This window comes from Zootoca vivipara, chromosome Z1 (genome assembly GCF_965207765.1).
Source record: "Zootoca vivipara chromosome Z1, rZooViv2.hap1.1, whole genome shotgun sequence".
Classification (NCBI taxonomy): domain Eukaryota; kingdom Metazoa; phylum Chordata; class Lepidosauria; order Squamata; family Lacertidae; genus Zootoca; species Zootoca vivipara.
This window is the reverse complement of record NC_142583.1, coordinates 24695655-24710800: the sequence shown is the minus strand read 5'-3', so window position 1 is coordinate 24710800 and position 15146 is coordinate 24695655. Positions and strand designations below refer to the sequence as shown.

Sequence of the window (15146 nt, the reverse complement as noted above, 5' to 3'; positions counted from 1 at the left end):
GCCACCTGCTCAGGGACCCCCGCCACCCGCTCGGTTGGCTCCCGTGCGCCGCGCTGAACCGGCGCAGATCAGAGTGGGGACCGCCTTCCATGACACTGGCCAGCATCCCATTGGCTGCAGGAGCTTCCTGCAGCCAATGGGAAGCTGCACATGCCTCCTTCACGCCGGAAATAGCATTTGCGCATGCATGCGTGCAAGCGCACTCTGGCCCACTGCGGCGTCTGCGGGACCATGAATGGGCTCAAGCCACAAAAACTTTGCCCACCCCTGTTCTTAAGCATGCACAAAGCTATTTTCCTGTGCATTTGAGCAGCACAAGCTTTTGCACATAAAAATACCATAGATATGTTCTATCAGCATACATTGGTGGTGAAGTAAGTGTTGATTTGATTAACATGAGACATTCACTTTTCCTCTTGATTAATCTTTAAATAGTTACCGAGTTTCCTATCTCAAATTTTAGCATTTATCTGACTTACAAGGCATGGATACCTCAGCAGTTATGTAGTCCAACAAAGCTTATTTGGCACATCACTTTGCACACCTTGACAGCTATTTGTATGCAGTAGACAAAAATACTCTACTGACAGTCTTTCAGCTGAGAGTGTGATATATTGTACTGTAGGCATTTGATGCAGGCACCTAATCTTTCATTAGGGCAGTGGTTTTCAGACTGCCTTCAGTGAACACTTTCCACATCGGTTTCCCTGCTGCTAGACCGCATGCAAATTGCAGAGGATTCTGCTGACTGTTCTAGGCTGCATATTCCAAGTGTTCAAGTGGTGGCTGACTAGACCTACTCAGCCTAGCACAGCTTAGAACACACCTAACACTCTTCTCTTCTTCTTTGATATTTTGGGTGTGAGGTCTTTTTTCAAAGCCTTCAAATCAAACCATCATATCCTTCGACTTGCACCCTTTTGTACTTGCAACATGCCAAAAATCTACACCAACTTGTTTCCTGAACAGAGTCTACATTCCTCATTAAAAGTAAGCCCTAGTTCAACTGGTGCTGCTGCTTACTTTGTTGTCGCCCCACCTTTTTGTATGTGGGAGTTGGTGTGCAACAGAACACTCTTGCCAATTTGCCATTAAAATAACACTTATAACAATAAATAACTAGATGTACCTTATGCAGAGGTATATCATCTAAGGATACTAGACATGGCAAGAGAAAATTAAGATAAACAATGAGGTGTTATATATTTCATATATTTTGAGAAATATTCTCCTTAGCCTACACTCCATTTGGAAGTATAACTCACTGAAATTAGCAATTCCTATTTCAGACTTAAGGTTAAGCATATTATGAAATTACAGTGGTCCCTTGACTTACGAATTTAATCCGTTCTGAATGCACATTCGTAGGTCGAAAAGTTTGTAAGTCGAAAAAAGCGGTTTCCCATAGGAATACATTGGAAACAGAAAAATTTGTAAGTCGAGTAAACCGCATCTAAAATTCGTAAGTGAAAAAAAACCCATCTAAACTGCAACGGTTTTCCTTTCGGATGTCGAAAAAAACGTAAGCGTGCGGCCATTTTTTTCATTCGTAACTTGAAATTTCGTAAGTACTTCATAAGTCGAGGGACCACTGTATTGGGAAACCTTTTTACATCTAAATTTAGCTCCTGTTGTGTCAAGTTTAGGAGCCAATAAGATTTAATAGCACTTCAGTCAGAAAACACAAAATCCAACTTGCTGTGGATAAGCCAGTATCCAAAGAGCTTCTGTGATGTCTGTATTAACAGTGAACAGTAGACAGAGATCATGTTAGAAGCAGCGTGAGTCCATGCTGAATTGCACTCCCAAGTTTATAGCTTCGACTTGGGGATGATCTTCAGCTGCCTCATGTTGTAGAATTAACCAGTCAAGGGTACATAGTTTAGTATGTAGTATTAGCATTATAATATACAGTACTTGATATATAGCAAATGGGATTATACTTCAGTTCTACACCCAAGAGCTAAGGAAGTAAAACATTTTTGCAGGCATATGAAATATTGAAGTCCATTGAGGATAAGGCCAATATCCTAGGTATTACATCCAGATAACACACATTTATATGTGGGACAGGACTAGCATCTTGTGTATATGGTAGAATTCAACTCTCCCTTTAAATATAATATGGTCATTACTTAGAGCAGTGTTTCCCAACCTTGTGCCTCCAGCTGTTTTCGGACTAAAATTCCCATCATTCCTGACCACTGGTCTTGCTAGCTAGGGATGATGGGAGTTGTAGTCCCAAAACATCTGGAGGCACAAGGTTGGGAAACACTGACTTAGAGAGTAAAGGGTGCTATCTGACCTAGTCAGTTATGACTAACTTAAGTTCACTGATCTCAATAGGTCTCCTCTGAGTACAAATTAGTCAAATGCCACCCAAAATGTTTAGCTTTAGAAGAGAGTGCTCCGTGATGGAGCTGTGCATGCAGGTTTCTGTCCTTGTCTTATAACATGCTCAGTTAATAAATGCTAAGCTTCAAGCCAGCCAAAAGCTCCTTGACACATGAATAAGGAAAATACTGAATCAGCCAAGATGTGGTCTTTCCAGCTGAACTCAGCTTTGTGGAAGTCAGCCAAGTTGGCTGAATGCAGCCATTCCTAGCTCCTCCTCCTCTACCAGCAAGTACAATAATCTATTTACAGAAGGCAGAATGTTCTCCTTTTGTCTGCCAATAGGCAGACATCGTTCGAGGGCAACTGTCAACTTCTTCATTATAGCGTTAGAACTCAGGAGCCAATAGCCTCTCTCCCTCCCACTCTGCTGTTTGATTGAGGAAAAAAATAATTGCATGAGTTGCTTAATCAGAGGCATTGCTCGCTCTGTTACTGGAGTGAATTCTACCTACATGGGGCTACTAGAAGCTGTGCAAGTCCCCCATTTAAAGTTCCAATTTAGCCCATCTTATCTTTGGGGTGAAGAAATGCTTAAGCAACATGAATCTACTGATTGATATGAAAACTTTTGCTCATGTTTTGGCTCCCTTTGGCAGGCGCGTAGCAAGGGAGGGGCGAAGGGGGCGGTCCGCCCCAGCTCCACTCTGGTGGGGGCAGCGCCCCTGACCCCTGGTCCGCCCCTTGCCTCCTCTGTCCGAGCAGGAAGAAGTGGAGCGCGCTGCGGAGCGGGTTGCCGAGCGGTGCCGGCACCGGCAACCCGCTCCGTAGCACGCTCTGCTTCTTCCTGCTCGGGCGGAGGAGGCGAGAGCGCGCCGGCCAAGCAGAGCAGCAGCGCCAACCCAGGTGGACTGCGCATGTGCAGAAATGTGCAGTCCGTCCTGCCTTGTTCTGGTGGACGGGTCGTGTGTCGTGACATCACAATGCATGCATCAGGGCACATGCACGCTGCGAAGCGACGCCCCGCCCCCCAGGGGGTGCCGCCCCGGGCAGCCAAATGGCACCATTCACCACTGCCCTTTGGAACTCTTAATCTTCTTTTTAAAAAACAAATGCAGGTGGTCATATTTGAGAAATCTGTTCTAAGCCACGTTAAGACACTGGTGTGTCTTAAGACAGCCATCAAGCTAGCCAAAACAATTCTCAGTGCAAATGAAATAGTTTTTCTATTACTTCTGCAGAATGTAAGTCAGAAATAAACATCCCAATAGTCTGGCAGAAGTCCATTTATTGCTTAATAGCACAATGGGGAAACAGAAAATGAAACCGATCAGAAACATTATTTTGACAGAGATTAATGAATTAGCCAGTGGTACTCAATTTAAGTTAACTCTTGACGAAGAGCAGCAGCCAAGCATTCAGGTCCATGGTTTGGAAGGCTGGCAGAACAGCAGTTTCAAGTAGACATTTATGGTTTGGTCTACACAGGCATTTTTTCCGTTGGTACCAAGGCATTTGGGTAGCAACAGTGGAGCTTGTATGTGTGGAAATTTAAGTGACATTTAAATAACATATACTGTATAGATGTTTCAGCATTCACAAGATGGAGCAAGAAAGTTAGGATCAACTGTGGTCAAGTTCTGCCTTGAGCAGGAAAAAATCCACTGCCTTAAAATTCAGTGAAGACTTGATTTAGCAAGTTGTTTGATTCACTTACTTGGTTAGTCAGTGTATGCCATTTTAACTTCTGCATGCTGTATAAATATCTGAAAAGTGTTTCTAATAGTAGTTGAACTGAAATATCTGATGGGTAGGTGGGATTCAATCAGATTGCCTTTTAATTTATTGTTTTCTAAAGTAATAATAAATAATATAATACTTCTAGGTCTTTTTGAGACATGACAACTTTACCCACTTACCTCATTTAGATTTTAACTTTTTGAAAAAATAATAATAAATAAAAATAGATTTTCAGAAATAATAGTGAAGGCACTGCAAAATGTTAGGCATGCTAAAATGTGCATGTTAAGAGATGTGCACATAAGTGTGCGTGCTTCATAGGCAGAGTCAAATTACAGCCTTCATTTTAGATCTGACTATTATTGTATCCATTTCAGTTGCCCAGTTGGACTTGCATTGTATTCATTCATTACGTTAGCAATGGATCTTATGAAACTAGGCATTGATAAACACCGAGCGCCATCCTAGCTAGCAACCCATGCAGATAGCCTTAAAATAGTTTCACTGGTATGCATAATCTAACCAAGCATTTCCAAGAAACATAAAGTCTAGCTTTCTGAAGCAGAGATCAATCTCAAAAAATACGAAGATTTCTGTATTCCACGTAACTTTTCCGACACTTTTCTTTCTTTGCCAGGAGAAAAGTGCTACAAGCACACACTTGCGCTGCCCAGAGGGTTTGTATTAAGCTACAAATGCCCCAACCCTCAATGAGCTTCAAAAAGTCTGCTGTTCAACACTGATATACAGTGGTACCTCTGGTTAAGAACTTAATTCGTTCTGGAGGTCCGTTCTTAACCTGAAACTGTTCTTAACTGAGACACCACTTTAGCTAATGGTGTCGTCGGAGCACAATTTCTGTTCTCATCCTGAAGCAAAGTTCTTAACCCAAGGTACTATTTCTGGGTTAGCGGAGTCTGCAACCTGAAGCGTTTGTAACCCGAGGTACCACTGTAATTGTTCTCAGAAGAGCCCCTGGTTGTCCCAGTGGGATTTCTTTCTTTCTAGTTTTCTTTCTTTGCCAGGAGAAAAGTGCTACAAGCACACACTTGCGCTGCCCAGAGGGTTTGTATTAAGCTACAAATGCCCCAACCCTCAATGAGCTTCAAAAAGTCTGCTGTTCAACACTGATATACAGTGGTACCTCTGGTTAAGAACTTAATTCGTTCTGGAGGTCCGTTCTTAACCTGAAACTGTTCTTAACTGAGACACCACTTTAGCTAATGGTGTCGTCGGAGCACAATTTCTGTTCTCATCCTGAAGCAAAGTTCTTAACCCAAGGTACTATTTCTGGGTTAGCGGAGTCTGCAACCTGAAGCGTTTGTAACCCGAGGTACCACTGTAATTGTTCTCAGAAGAGCCCCTGGTTGTCCCAGTGGGATTTCTTTCTTTCTAGTTTTGTTACCATGTGCAATATCTATAGAAACATCTATAACCAAGCAGAGATCTTAGCCACAAGGTTTCTTTTTTCCTGCCTGAAGTAATCCCCATTGCTGTTGAAACAAGGTTTGGAGAGTACTTTAAACCTTAAGTATGAGGATGAATACGATAGATACTTTATTGTACTAGCAAGCAGCAGCACAATCAGACCCTGGCTGTGCATTGCTTCAGAATTCCAGGTTACTGAGCTGCAAATTATGTTCTCTCAAGCCAGCATCTGAACAACACCTCATTAGACACAAGCAAACATGACTTCTAGAGAATTAATGTCATAACCTTGAGAAATGGGTACTTCAGAGTCAACATCATCGTAACAAAAAAGGCATTACTAGTGAATGAACTACCTGCCCAAATGCTACTCTACTCATCTTAACATTCTGCACATTTCCTACAAAGAGATCAACTGGTGCCCAGTTTCACAGCTAGAACCTTTTGCTCTGCATGTTAGCTTGCTAAATGTAGAAGGTTTATACCCTACCTGCAGTCTTAAGCGGTATAGTTATGCAACAAACACATACTGGTAGTTAAGGCCACAAGTGCTAACCCTCTTACCTGGGAGAAGCTCCATTGAATTCAACAGGTCTTAAACAGGGAATTCAATAGGGTGGGATTGCACTGTTATTTTCATGATACATTTTGTTTTAGTGTATTCCTACTGTATTTGAATGTTTTTTTCTCAGGTAATCTATTTGTAACTTAGCTGTGGATAAATTTGAGCACATATTGCTACAAAAAGGCTACAAGTATACTTGATGGGCAAATCTTGGTCTCCTTGGGCACATTTATATAGCACAACAATTTAACAGCTAGTATAATTTTGGTTTTCACCAAATTTTTGGTGGTCACTGGACCTGGGTGGTGGGCATCTAGGAGGTCACTGAGGTGTGGATTTCTCCCCATCCTCCTCCCTTGCAAATCATTGCAGTTTTTTTTCTGTCGCAGTTGCTTCTCTAATGGAAGAAAAAAGCCACGTGTCCTTTAACTGTTCTGGCCCTCTCTTTTATCCTCCTTTTCAAGGAAACAGTAGTCCCTCAAACACTGCAATTATATAAATACTGAGCACCAAACCAAGCAGCTTAACTTGGTTCAGAATTGCTTGTGCAGATTCATGCCACAGTAACTGTATGTTACTCAGAATCTCATAGGGTTTGCTTCCTGATAGGTGTCTGCAGGATTGCAGTCTGAATTGGTTAGCAACGAAGGCTGGAATTGGTGATCCACACAGGCCTGCTAAAAAAGGGACCCCCATAAGTTTCCAAACCTATGGAAATATATTATTCTCCTTTCCCAGCTTATTCACTTATATGTTCCACATCGTTTCCAGAATGTGGAATAAAGTAGAGGGGTAGTAAATGGCCTAGGACTTGCGAGATCAGGGTAAAAGTCACCCACTCGGGCTCTCAATCTAACATACCTCACAGGGTTGTTGTGAGAATAACATGGGGGGAAGTGGGTGCGTGAGTGCCACCTTGAGTTCCTTGGATGAAAGGTGGAATAGATATAAATGTAAAACTGATAAATAAGGAACTAGCAAAATAAAATGTGTCTCCCACCTGCTTACTCCCAATTTTTGAATTGAGAAAGGGGTGACCAAGTTTGGAATCTTGAAAAAAGTCTATCTGAAAATCAAAGAGAAAAGCATTGGGAACACAATCAGGATATTCAGGCCGACAAAAATCGGACTTTACATGTGGGTCCTCAGCAAATGCAGTATATGGCTATCTGCTAGGACAGGTTTGCCTGGGTGGAGGGTACACTGAGTTCTCATCTGGACCATTAACTTCACCATTCTACTTGTTTTAATAGCATTTTAAGTTTGGCAAAGTGTTTGATAGTTGCTTTAACCTCACAACAATCCTGTAAAGTAGACCAAAGTATGTTTTTAGCAGAACAACCAAAAAAACCATTAAGGATCAGAGGTGTAGCGTGGGAGGGTGTGTGTGTGTGCCATGGCCCCAAAGGCAATTTTGAGAGGGGTGCAAACAGTAGGCTCCTTCATCGGATCCTAGCCAGAAGGAGCTGCACCTTGGCTGCAGTGCTTGGGCCTGGCACAATTCCGCCCCCGGGTCAGGCCTGACATGATGGTAGAGAGCAAGAAGAGAGTGGGAAGCAGTTTCCCCACCTCTCTCCTAACCCTGAACTGTGGCACGCGCACCCCTTCAGGGGCACGTCCCATGCGCCCACCCCAGGCAACATTGGCATACAGTGGGACCTTGACTTATGAATTTAATCCGTTCCGAATGCACACTCGTAGGTCAAAAACTTTGTAAGTCGAGTTTCCCATAGGAAAAGGGGTTTCCCATAGGAATGCATTGGAAACGAAAAAATTCATAAGCCGAGGAAACCGCATCTAGCCGCGAACGGGTTTTCCGTTCAGATGTCGAAAAAATCGTAAGATCCCAAAGACTTACTTTTTCCACTCGTAAGTTGAAAACTTCGGATGTAGAGTAGTTCGTAAGTCGAGGTCCCACTGTAAGTTCTGCCACTGTTAAAGAGCAATTTATTAAGGAATGAGCTTTCTGGGGCTAAAGTCCTTCATTCTTCATGACTGATGAAAATCTGTGGAACCAAATATTTGTTGGCCTCTAAAGTTTTATTTCTGCTGTAAGTCATGGTTAAGCTGGCTACCCTTTCAACTGAAAGTGTATCACAACACCCATCATCCCTGGCTGTTTGCCTTGTTGACTGAGGCTGATAGGAGTTGAAGCCGAACAACGTCTGGAAGGCCACCACTCTAGTCCTATGGCAAGCAAACAAGTAGAAACAGTACCAGAACTCCTGGCACCATAAGAGCATTTAAAAGCAAGGCACCCAAGTGGCATAAGGCCCTCTAGCACAACACGACTCTTAGTAATGATAGTAAATGTTAGTTCAAAAAGCATTCCACTAAGAGATCAAGGACTAATTTTACCTTACTGAAAGTATAGCATATTTTGGATTATCACTACATTTTTAGCGTGTAGTTAAGAGCTACCTAGAAAAAAACCCCAGCAAGAGGCTCTTTAAACTGCTTTTGGAGCCACTTTGCACTAAGCAATACTACTCAAACAAACACCCACTCAAAAAGTATCTACTCCATCTATTACTCTTAGGCAAATTTGTGATACTGTAGGGGTTACATCTGCCCTTTCCTTTATCACACTCTCTCCTTTCTTCCTCTTGCACCCCCCAAGTGTCCTCTCTTCTGCTTTCTGCATACCTGTGAGAAGCTACCCAAGCCCCCAAAATAGAGAACATTAAACCATTAAACCACCACAGCAGGAATCTGACCATAAACCAAAGCTGACACATATCCAACAGTAAAACATCACGAATATGCTTCCAAATGAGCTCTGGTTTGCCTGATCACCATTGTTCGAATATTGAAATTAAGCCACAGCCTTTTATCCTCAAGGAAAAAGATTCCTACTTCGATTGCTAAACCTATTGAATATAAAGCTTGACAACTTTTGGGGTATCCTGGTTTTTACTTTTTGAAATATGGCAATCCTAAATGGGAACAGAATGACCATAATAAATTGCTATTTCTGCAGCAATGCTACCATTAGACACTTGTACCTAAAAGCATTTCATGCCTAGCCTATCCCAACTGGTTGGGCAGCTGTCCAAGGACCGCTGCAAGGCAGATCCCACCTTCAAATAACAATACCTTTATACAGTACTGAGCTCTTCTACCAAACCCTGGTGGTGCTTAAGCAAGTGAGGAAAATTCCATCATGTGATAAGAAGCCAGCCCAAGGGGGAGCAAGTTAGTGGCAAAGCGGGCAGCATTGTTGACCTGACTAGCTGCACCTTTTTACAGGCCCATATGCAAAAGCTCTCGTAGTTTTAGGGTGGTGGCAAAAAATAATAGCTAATAATAATAATAATAATAATGACACACATTACAAGTGCGGTAGAGAGAAAAATGGATTAGCCTACTCTCACCTTTCCCTGCCCTGACATTCAGTGCCTCGGAATGCAGCAAACGCTTGTCCAAAAGACAAACCACTTCCCCTCACCATAATGAGAAAATCTGCGTCCATCTGTGCCTTCAGACTCGGCAGGGGCGGCATCCGAAGGAGCCCAATGCCAGCCATCCCCAGAGCCCTAGACAACCTGAAACAACATCTTCCCCCAAACCACCTTCCGCCAACGCCTCCCCTCCCCCCACCCCAAGATGCTGCGACCGACCTCGGCTCGATGGCAAGGCTCGCCTGGTCCCCGCAAACCTTGGCGGCGGCGCCTCTCCAGTCGGCCTATGGCGGGGAGGCCCGTTGCTTAAAGCTTCAGCTTCCTGACGTGCTGCTCTCGAGCCAGGGCGACCCCCTCTTCCCCGCCCCCTTTCCCGGCAGCAGCTACAGAGGCGGCGGCCGAGGTAGGTCGGCGGCCGGGAAGGAAAGGTCCGCCTCGAGGAAAGCGGCTCTAGGCGGGGGAAGAAGCGGGAAAGTCCCCGCGGGCCGCGGAAGCTGCTTCTCCCGCCGCGCGCTGGGCTAAACCCTCTCCTTGCGGGATGACAGGCGCCGGTCTTGGCGGGCTGACTCACCCACCTGCTTTCGTCTCGCCTCTTGCCAAGCGACTCTGGCTGCGGCGACGGCTACAACTACGAGGCGCTCTGCAGCTGGAGCGCCCGGCCCGTCCTATTTAAGCGGCCCGCAAAAAGAAAAAAAGGAAACAAAACAAAACACCCCCGGCCGGAGCTGTGGCGGCAGCGGCGGCAGCAGAGCGTGTGGCTACGTCGCGTCGGGCCCGCCTTTCCTGCAATCGCAACGAGGGCTGGGGCACTAGGACCCTTAGGAGACTGGCCAGCCAACCAGACGGCCTCCTTTCCTTTGCGCCCGCAGCCAATCGGAATTTGGAAGGACGAGGACGAGGAGGAAGGCCGGGCGCAGTCAGTCACAGGGCGCCACGGGGCAGAGCGAGTGTTTCGGGGTTGGCCTGAAACTCGGAGTTCCAGATGTGGGAGTGACTGCGCGCAGGCGGAAGGGCTGCGCTCTGCGCATTCTCAAGGGACCCACGGCGTGCGCTCGTCTGTCCGCCACCTACCGCAGCTCGCTCCCCCTAGCTGTGGATGCGCATTAAGGATCGAGGGTCTGGTCCGCGAAAGCTGATGCCGCCATAAAGCGGCTAATAATTAATAGGCGGTGTAAAACTCCGCTGCGCGCCACTTCGCTTGTTTCTGTTGTAAGTAAGGGATTAGTTCAGCTCAGCTGCCCCTCTGGAAACTGATTTATTGCATCACATGTTCTGTGGAATGAGACCGGCTCAGGGGAAAAAACCAGATTCTCTGGAAGAACCGAGCATCGATCAAAATTAAGCCCTTTAGAAGCAGAGCAAGCCAGAACAAACAAAAACGAAAAACGTGCGCACACCCCTTACACTTTCAAGCACCCGGCTTAACAGGGCAGTTATACACGGGTCTACTCAGAAGCATGTCTCCATGAGTTCTATGGGATCTGTGGCCTGGGAGAACAAATCCTAGGAAGCAGCATCACTTCAGTGCTCACCCCCCCCCCAAAAAAAACCAACAACAACAAATGAAACAAACCTGCCACCCTTTTTATATGGGGGAAAAGAGAGTGTTCTTCAACTCCACATTTGCCGCTGAATTACTTCTCAGTAAACATGATTAGTTGCCCACAAAGGTAACTCATAGAGCTTGATAAGTTTACATCCCTCTCTCTTCTTTCTGGTAAATACCCGTGAAAATGGGACATGCACAAGGTGCCAAGATGTGCCCTCAGAATCCCCAGGTAGGGCAGAGAATGTCACACCTGAATACTCCACTAGATGGTCCAATGGTCTTAACTAATGCAGCTGCCTGTGTTCCTCTCAGAGGAACGGGAGAAGGGAGAGGACTAGGAGACAGACTCAAATCTCTCTATCATGAGCAAAAGTTTGATGGAGAGACACCCGAAAGGTATTCTTTCAGTATTGAAAGGTATTCTTTCAGTATTGAAACAATATTGGGGGGGGGGGCAATGTTTGAAGTATCATTTTGCTATTTTTATTTCAAACCTTTAAACCAGCCTGTTATTCAGTGGCATAATTCGTACACTCTCCCCTCAGCCTCAAACATTTTGTGTCTTGGGAGAGCATTTTTATCCAGTGACATCTAAGTATCGCAACTAGATTTTAAAATCTAGCCTATGTCTGTCGTTGTGAAAGAGGCTTTTGTGTAACTTTAGCCAGATCTTTGTAATAGTCCCTCTCTTTGAGACCCTGTCCATAGCCCCTTCCTCATTGCTACACATACTCAGCAGGGACTAGTGTCATAATTTCCAACTTACATAATTCTTTATTGCTCCCCCAATAATATAACCAAACACCAGGGGTTGCAATATTGAACTATGAATGCTAAATGTTCGCATTGCATCCCTCCTCTCTGCCTGCCAGAAATAACACTCTGCTCCAACAGTCAGTGGCCCTGGGGTTGCAAAACTGAAGGGAAGCACATCCTGTCCCCATTCATTGGTCAGAAAATTAAGGGTGGTTGGGTGGCATGTGTGTATGTGTGTGTGCACAGTATGTGTGTGTATTTAAAGGCAGGGATCTGTTCAGGTAGCTTTAAGAGCTGGACAGAGCCATAGGTTGGGGGGGGGGGCTTGTCAGATTTTTTTTGCTCCAGGTGAAGCCTCCAGAGGGTCACCACTGAGGCTCTCTGCTTGTGTGTGTGCATGCGCAAATGTGCATGGGTGTGTGATCCCCTTTGGCTAAAGAAACCTGGGTGGATTTAGAAAAGATTTTAGATTACATGGATATAAATAGGTAAGGGGCCGTGAGGAGAGTCCTATCTGATCAGTCTTTTTCTTGTTTCTTAACCATAGTCATAATGCCCTGGATTCGAAATGACTAAAATCTTGACAGGGTGACCAGTTCTGGGGCAACATCACCATACAGCCCTGCACATATAACAACACATAATCTGCCGTAGCAAAGAATTATGTCCTGCTAGCAATTCTGTTAGGACAAGTTCTTTATTGTATTTCACTGAAAGGGTATGGGGGCCAATAATGTATTGCCTAAGGTTATCCAGTATAGTCATAGTTGAGGAAGGTATTCAGTGTCCACATAAAAAACCTACCAAACCTGAGGGCTATGTTATACCTTCCTTCTCAGTAGAAGGCCTTCTCGGTAGTGGCACCTGCCCTGTGGAATGCCCTCCCATCAGATGTCAAGGAAAAAAGCAACTATCATATTTTTATAAGACTTCTGAAGGCAGCCCTTATTTAGGGAAGTTTTTAATGTTTAATGCTGTATGATGAGTATTCAGTTGGAAGCCGCCCAGAGTGGCTGAGGAAACCCAGCCAGGTGGGCAGGGTATAAATAATAAATTATTATTATTATTACTCCACTGTCTACTCTGTGCTTCTGAATACCAGCTGCTGGAAACTACAGGTCCTGTTTACAGGCTTCCCATAGGCATCTGGGATGCTGGACTAGATAGGTCACTGACCTTATGTTCTTAACACTCCAGCTACTGAAGTGCATTGATTCCACATAGGGCCACTATAGCTCTTGCACACCAGCTACTACAACATCATATTTTAATGAGCTGTGTCATATCTACTAGTGCCACTGACTTATGTTATCTTACCTATAAGCTGCTGCAATCTGATACTAGATTTATAACTATATATAACCCAAACAGATATACTGTATATAATTTATGCACTTTTGTGTATTCACGTAACCATGTTTTTGCATTGGTATCGATACACTTTGCTCTGCCTTTGGAAATTATTGCAGCAAAATTGTGCAACATTTTGGGTTCACTGACTTGCTCTTTCAATTGAAAAGGAACTTTGTTGCTGTTGATTGACCAGGAAAACATTTCAGCGGGGGGAAACCTTTCCACTTATTAATGTAGATGATAGAGCAAAAGGTAATGAACAAAATATTTCAGTACTCCATTTGTATAGGGTTCTGTGCGTGCTTTTAAATACCCCTTTTATGCACTGTAAATTACAGTTTAACAGAAGAGTTCAGTGTTGCTTATAGAGGACTGCATTAAAGTTATGGTAAGTTACGCAGTGTGGATCTGATTAAATAAAAACCTGTTTTGCATATCAAAGTCAATTCCTGTATTGCTGGGGAAATGTTTGGCAAATATGTCACAATAACCCATGAGGTTGCTAAACTGCATCCTCACTCCTGGATTAAATAAGCAACTAGGGGTGTGAGTTAGGAAGCGGAAACCAATTCCCATCATCTTATACCTTTGGGTGCTTTTTTTGAGTGAGACATTAAAATTATTTGCCAAAAAGGGAGGGGGAGGGGAAACAAATGAAGAATATTGGAGCATTTTCTGCAGAGTGATAAAACAGGAGAAGAAGGAAACAAAAATGAGCGACCTGTCCATTTATGATGAGTATTAGATTCATGCCTATGTATAATTGCGACTATACATATGCATTATTTAACCCAATTTGATTGTATGTGGTGGGGGATGAGTGTTCAGACCCCTGGGCTCTCACTTGTGGGGTGCCTCAGGGCTCTGTCCTCTCTCCCATGCCTTTTAACATCTACATGCAGCCGCTGGAAGAGATCATGAGGGGGTTTGGGCTGGGTGTTCATCAGTATGCAGATGATACCCAGCTCTACCTCTCTTTCAAATCAAAACCAGTGAAGGCGGTGAAGGTCCTGTGTGAGTGCCTGGAGGCGGTTGGAGGGTGGGTGGCGGTTAACAGATTGAGGTTGAATCCTGACAAGACAGAAATACTGTTTGTGGGGGAAAGGAGGTGGGCGGGTGTTGGGGACTCCCTGGTCCTGAATGGGGTAACTGTGCCCCTGAAGGACCAGGTGTGCAGCCTGGGAGTTATTTTGGACTCACAGCTGTCCGTGGAGGCACAGGTCAATTCTGTGTCCAGGGTAAGCTGTCTATCAGCTCCATCTGGTACGCAGGCTGAGACCCTACCTGCCTGCGGACTGTCTCGCCAGAGTGGTGCATGCTCTAGTTATCTCCCATTTGGACTACTGCAATGCGCTCTATGTGGGGCTACCTTTGAAGGTGACCCAGAAACTACAACTAATCCAGAATGCAGCAGCTAGACTGGTGACTGGGAGCGACTGCCGAGACCACATAACACCGGTCTTGAAAGATCTACATTGGCTCCCAGTACGTTTCTGAGCACAGTTCTGAGCCCTGTTTAGGGAGGCTTTTAGTGTTTAATAGATTATTTTATTTCATTTTTCTGTTGGAAGCCGCCCAGAGTGTCTGGGGAAACCCAGCCAGATGGGCGGGGTATAAATAATAAATAAATAAATTATTATTATTATTATTATTATTATTATTATTATTATTATTATTATATATAAACAGGGTAGTCTGATGCAAGAGAAGATGGAAAGCTAGATGGGAAATTTATGACCTTGGTAATATATCTCCAGTGGGTGGATTCTCAAAGAACTGCATTTCATGTGGTCTGTACACTGATGCCAGACCAACATGTAAATACCTGTCTGCTAATACTGTTTGTTCTTAGATATTTTTTTCCAAATAGTCATTAAAGGCTTATAGTAGCGCAAGGAAGGATTGCCTTTCTCAGGGTTAAAACTAATCCATCCATCCTTACAAAAAACAACAACAGGATAGTCCATTCTGTCATTCACCTTCCCTAGAGTCTATTTACACGGAAATCTGAGAGAAGTAC

The 15146-nt window shown here is 44.3% G+C and overlaps 2 protein-coding genes across 14 annotated transcripts in view; one reads left to right on the top strand and one right to left on the bottom strand.

Moving 5' to 3' along the window:
• The window catches only part of ACSL1 (acyl-CoA synthetase long chain family member 1), a 48688-nt gene extending 38435 nt beyond the window's left edge, over nt 1-10253 (bottom strand). The window contains exons 1-3 of one of the 13 annotated variants that reach the window (XM_035111724.3): nt 10040-10253; nt 7926-8073; nt 7068-7133 (exon numbers count right to left, since the gene is read on the bottom strand). The gene's annotated coding sequence lies outside the window, so the exon portion shown is untranslated. Of the gene's footprint in view, nt 1-7067; nt 7134-7925; nt 8074-9687 lie in introns of all 13 variants that reach the window. The other 12 variants (XM_035111728.3, XM_035111723.3, XM_035111730.3 and 9 more) reach the window with 12 other exon arrangements.
• Nucleotides 10254-11294: 1041 nt separating this feature from the next.
• The window catches only part of HELT (helt bHLH transcription factor), a 58605-nt gene continuing 54753 nt past the window's right edge, over nt 11295-15146 (top strand). The window contains exon 1 of the mRNA XM_088661051.1: nt 11295-11413. The gene's annotated coding sequence lies outside the window, so the exon portion shown is untranslated. The remainder of the gene's footprint in view (nt 11414-15146) is intronic.